A 6223-nucleotide genomic window follows, 5' to 3' on the forward strand; every position below is an offset into this window, starting at 1 on the left:
ATCTCACAGATTTCTCAGAAACAGGTCTGTTAAATATCAGGTATATAGTACCCAAACCCAGTTATTTGTAAGAGGCAGAAAGATGAAACCAAGATGTAGAGGACAACCAAGTCTCACATGCCATATAACTCTTTAAATACATTGAGATGGATGGAAGCAGGGTCTCCCTGCTGCAACAGCAGAACACTTGTCCCTCTGCAACAGCCATTTGTGTGAGGGACATGTAGACAGGGGTGCTTTGCTGAAGGTCCACAGGCTCGGCAGTCCAATGAAATCCTGTAGCCTATCACCTCCATTCCACACCACTCTTTCAGAATGAATTTATTAATTTCTAACTTCCCAGCATATTCTGCTCCTTGTGTGTCAGGAATTTGGGTCTGTATCATCATTACTACATCAAGGTTAGTGTTCTGAAGGTCTTAATCCTCACTGAAATAAGTGGAAGAGCTACTTGTCAGGGCAAGTTTGTCAGGGCAGTGATGGCACTAAGTAAGGTTTCTGTCATGTGAAGTTGCAGTTATTTTGGTGAAATCTCTTGCCAGGAAGGCTGCCTTTGTGTGAAGAAACAGACACACAGTAATGATTGCACTGAGGGGACAGCTGCACACATGTATGTGGAAGAGCTTTCAAGAACCCAAACAGCTCTACAGAGCAGGACAGGCAAGTGATCAGATTGTGGCACCAAACAAACATTTGCAAAAGCACTGTATTTCTCAGAGACCTAAAAAGCCACAAATAGCCCTAGGGACTCCAAGGGGACACATCAGTGATGGAGTGACAGATGGTCAATCTTCTACCAGTTTGGTAATGAAAAGAGGGTGATAGGAATAACAGATAATCCTGATGATACCCAGTTTAAGACACAGTACTATCCCATCCCTCACCATGTGGAGGATCAATGCTTTGTTACTCTAGGGAGTTTGTCACCACTTGCTTGGTCTTCCAGGGGTCAGCACAGGCTTCCTACCCTTGGCATGAAGGCTAAACATAAGCAACTACCATAGCTCTAGATGATGAAATGTTTTAAAAGTATCTATTGGTGCTGCTCACCTTTTCTATCTTGCAAAATAGCCCTTCCCAAAATTCCTCCAAAGTTCCTGGCCCTAGCACTAGCTCTAAGCCATTTCAGTTCCTTTCTCTGAAAAAGGAGCAATGCAGCCCTGTCAATGGGAACTTGCCATGTTTTACACCAAACTCATTACCCTGCTGTGCTTCGATACAGCACTATCTGAATGTAGGCATTAATATCCCTGATCCGACTGAATCCTGTGTAGTCTATCACAGGAATACATATCTGAGCTCTGGTGTTGCATTGCCATATGCAGCGTAAGGAACCTTCCATATGGTTTCTGAAAAGTGGTTACAGCACACGTGCACCAAGCAGTTTTCAAAGTAAAACAGATCTGTTCATTTTTATTTTCAAAATACCAAAGCAGTAAAATCATGTAATTGAGTAATCACTTGCCAAATTTCCTTTTTAAATCTAATCTATTTTGAGTTACATCAGAGCCAAAATGCAAATTAAACTGGTAAGGTTCCAAGGTTTTTTTTCCCCTTCCCTTTTAGAAAACACAATTTAAGGTAATCATAAGTAAAGAAATTTTAAAACCCCATTTGTTTTGTATGCTGTAAACTTTGGAAAACATGTTTCAGCCTGAAGTAAATTTTCATAGGTAATAGGTTACATAGAAGTCTTATGTAAATTTTGATCTCTTCTTAACAACTCCAATGTTCATTTTATAAAATTTGATTTGAAAATAATGCTATTGTTTTAAAAGAGGCTGGAAGGGTGAGAAACGAAGCAAAAAAAAAAAGTATACACTAACAAGGTGCACATACACTCATTCAGCTGTGGCTACTGTATTAAAGAAGGAGAGATTACTGAGATACCTTGTTTTCAGATTCCAGGAATTCAATTTTTGGAGTGAGTTGTTGCAGGAGCATTAGAAGCCAAACTCACTGACCAGGCTGAACAAACTCAGGACCACTTGACCACAGGGTGAGAGAGATCCTCCCCATCCCACCAGAGCCTCCTGAAGTCATGCATCTCAGCCGATGAACTGAGAGATAAAGGCAACCTTCCAGAGCACCCGCTGCTGGAAACCTTTGCTCTTTGGGTTGCAGATGTTTGGATTAAGTATCTCCTTACCCACAGGCAGATCTTGTGAAAAGCCATGTGATGTCCTTGGTTGCTTTCTACCTCAGTGTTACCATCTGTTGGAAAAAAATGGCACCTACACCAGTCGTGTCTGTTTTCATGGTTTTTCTCTCAAAAAAACTTCCTCAAACTGGGGGCTGCTCGTGACACCTCCCAGCTCCTTTTAAAGACTGCAAAGGCACAACTTTAATTCAAGTTAAAATACTTTAAAGCAGCTGAACAGTTTTCCTCTTCCTGGAACCCCCTGCCCCTAATGACACACTCCTGTTGAAAGACAGTGGTCGAGGGCAAGGACAGTCCAACCCTCAGCACGCAAAATGCAGCAGAAGACCTAGAGAAGAAAGAGGTGGAGGAATTAAAAGGCTGACCAACCTTGCAGCTGGCTTTCTAAAGGGGTTCTGGCCTCTCTTCAATGTGCTTTTCCGACTCCATCCTCAGCAGTGCCACCAGCACTCAACAAAGTTTGTTGAACCTGGTTTGGTGAGCTAAAACCACTGAGAACTAAATTGCTTTTTGTTTGGCTGTTGTGAAAGGCTGAATTTTTTACCAGTTTAACTCCTCGACTCCTCACTCAAACTGCAAGGTGACAGCCAGTGTCAGTTCAAGGGAAGCGAGAGCAGTGTGTAGCCAGGGGAACAGGGACACTATTTTTGACAGCTAACAGTCCAAATTAGCTGCAATATCAAACCACACCCTCAGGTCTCTGATGGCTATGGAGACTAGGAAGATGGCACAGAGGGCAAAGGAGAGATAGGAAAAGCGTGAAATCAAAACAGGCCAGGGATAAAGAGAATACACACATGCTACATGCAAAGCAGGGGCTGGACTGTGAGTGTTGATCGTGGGAACAGATGGAGAGATAGAGAGAGAAATGACACCCATTACACTCAAAATCATATGTATGAGAGGGGGGGAGAGGGGAGGGCAGAGAGAGCACAGTGGGAGAGAGAGTTCACAAGGCAGGAAATAGATTTGCAGAAAATAATGATTTAAGGAAAACTGGAATCGGAACTTAGTGTTCACTGGAAAATCACAGCCTGGTCAGATCAGTGCAGTTAGAAAAGATGGATCCTTTGAAAACTGGCTTAATAGTTTCTGTTTTCATGTTTGACATTCACAAGGAGAACCTGCTCTTTGTGTGTTGCATAATCACACAAAGAGTTAAAAGGTACAGCCTAACATTACCATTGGCCAGTCCCATCAACATTTATTCTATCAATTAGAGGCAGAACATTGCACAGAATAAACTAAAACCAAGCCAAATAAAGCATTCTTCCAGTTCTGTAGAGAATTGAGATACAAACAAAAGGATCTTGATACTTCCACAGCTTTCCACTGGCACAGGAACCAGAAAGAAATATTCAGATCTGGCTATAAACGTTTATCTTGTGTGGGAGGTCTTAGTATTGTAATATGTATTAGAACGTTGGTATTTTTCCAGTCAAGTCTTTCCACTTCCATTTACATATATTTAATTGTAAATATTCATTTTCCTACCTGAAGCACTTTAAATAAATATACAATAAACACAGTCTACATGGAAGAGGAGTGAATAGCTGAGGAGACTTGCGATGAGCCCCAGAACTGCTCCAGCCTCCACATCGCTGGTGAGGAGCAATGCAGGATGATCCCTTCTGAGAGCTTGTGGGGGGCCTTGTAGATCGAGTCGGTGATCTCATCCTTTTGTCTTACTGCACTGAGATCCTCCCTCCCAACCAGTAAATCATAGCTGACACAAACTGGCATCTGCACCAGCAGAAACAGTGATGGTTGGCCAAGTGATGTCCTCTTACACGGAGAAGTGGATTTCTTCAGAGCACAACCAACTGCAGTTTGCAGTCTTGTCAATACACACTCCTATTTTACAAGCACTGAAACACACAGGCCATAGAATGAGCAGACACGGTAACCCCAACTTTATTTAAAACAGAACTGCATAATGCGCAGAAACTCTCAGGTGAGATGTTGTCCTGTGACCTCAACAGTGTTGCTCACCATGGTCAGCAGGGGCAGTGCTGCCCTCAGGGGGACCCTGCTTCAGCCCCGTGCAGCAGTGAGGTGTCAGGGAGCCTGGAACTGCTGAAGCTCTCCCCGAACATTGCCCAGGTGCATGACAGCTTTCAGCAGGCACAAACCCACTCCTCGTACACACTAGGGTTATGGGGGCACTGGAGGAGTGCTTTTGTCCACTGCTGTCACCTAATGCAGTCCTGATGTGGGGCACAGCACCAGCTGATGCACACAAAAGCCTCAGTGTGTGACAGAAAATGAGTATTGTTTTTTGGGTGACAGAAAGCATGTTTTAGAAGTACAGTTTTCAAGTTGGGATGCACAGATTGAGGACAACTGGAAGAAGGCTGGAAGCTACTTTTTCAAGATGAAGTAGAAGAATGGGTAACAGCATGGATAAGCATGAAAAAAGCAAGGTCTTATCAGCTGTTCTCCCAGGAGATGCAAGCTAGAAAGAAGAGAGAGACTTTTACATACTTGAACCACTCCTCAGGCATGATCAGAGGCAGTAAGTTACAATGCAGAGTACAGGTTAAGTATGAAACTTTGTCCATTAGTCATACTTGAAGATTTCCCACCTCCCCAAGATATCCTGCACCAAATTAACTGAATATTACTGCAGTCATAGTGACATACTGCTGCAGTGTGCATTTATTATTTAGTAACACTGCTTATCTGCTAAGAGACCCGGGCACCTGCTAAGAGACCCTTTGTACCACTTCCCATGAGAAAGTGATACTTCATTGCTACAGTACATTAATAGCAAAATGAAAATTATTTCCAAGTAACTGGATCCAATGCCAAACTAAGAAACTAATGTTACCAGTTGACTTATGGGGCAATGTAGGAAAGATGCAAAAGACAACACCTTATGTTTCATGCTTACACTAATGGACCATGATTTGTTGTGGGGTGTATCTATAAAGTGAAAATAAGGTAAATGGTATCACAATACTGACCAAGTCAAGTCAGAAGAACTACAGGAAGTAAGACAGTACTTCTGGAGACCAAAACAAATGGAGTGCCTCTTCTGAAAGTCACATTGAGTTTTTTTTTTGCATAGATTAAAACTTTTATAATGATGGATCATAAACTGTAAAGCAGTACTTGTGTCTATCAGAAAATTCTATTTTATGTGTGAATTTGAAGTCTTATACATGAGGACAGATAGAACTCTCTTACTACATTATTGGAGACTTATCAAAACCAGAATGCTTTTTTTCTTGAGAAGATGAAAAGTACAGAGATAAGCAAGGAAATAAAGACTGAAGTTTTAACCAATAATATTTTTATGTGGTTATCAGAGGAATGTAATAATTAATCTTTTAACATTCTAAAGATGGTGTGAAATCATAATATCTCATCTTTTCTAGCCTCAACCTGCCATTCTTGATCTGAATTACAAACAATAAGAAAGGAGATGATTTAATGAGCAACTTTGTCATGTTGCCATTTTGCCTTAGTCAAAGGCAAATATCTAGTTTTGCCTCTAAACTAAAATGGAACAGACTTATGTTTCAACTATGCTTACAACTGAGGCAAAGATAAATGGAAAACTTAGGGCTATTTTAAAGCTAGAACTAGTGTCTTCACATTTTCACAGAGACATAATCAAATACACACTGTTAAGAAGAAGCCAACACTGATTTACTAGAAAATAAAATCCATTTTGTGAAGAAACACACATGTATGAAGTTTAAACTAAGGTAAATCCAAAATGAAAAATTTCACTCACAATGGAAATAGGTATGCTCTTATTATGAAAGAAAAAAAAATGTCAGCATGATTTAATCATACTCTATAAATAGGCACTTCAATAAAGTATATATTTACACTGGCTTTCTGGATGCTAGGGCATCACAAAGTAGAATGGCTTTATTACAATGGATGGAAGATGGCAACTACTTAGAACCCAGTGCCAACATGGATTATAACAAATCCAGTGAGTATTTTGTTTTTCAATTATTCATAGAAAATTTAATCCTGATTAAGTATCCTTGGGCAGGAATTCATGGGTAGTTGATGACTGAAACCAACATTTATTTGAAATGCTTC

This window comes from Vidua macroura, chromosome 2 (genome assembly GCF_024509145.1).
Source record: "Vidua macroura isolate BioBank_ID:100142 chromosome 2, ASM2450914v1, whole genome shotgun sequence".
Taxonomy (NCBI): Eukaryota; Metazoa; Chordata; class Aves; order Passeriformes; family Viduidae; genus Vidua; species Vidua macroura.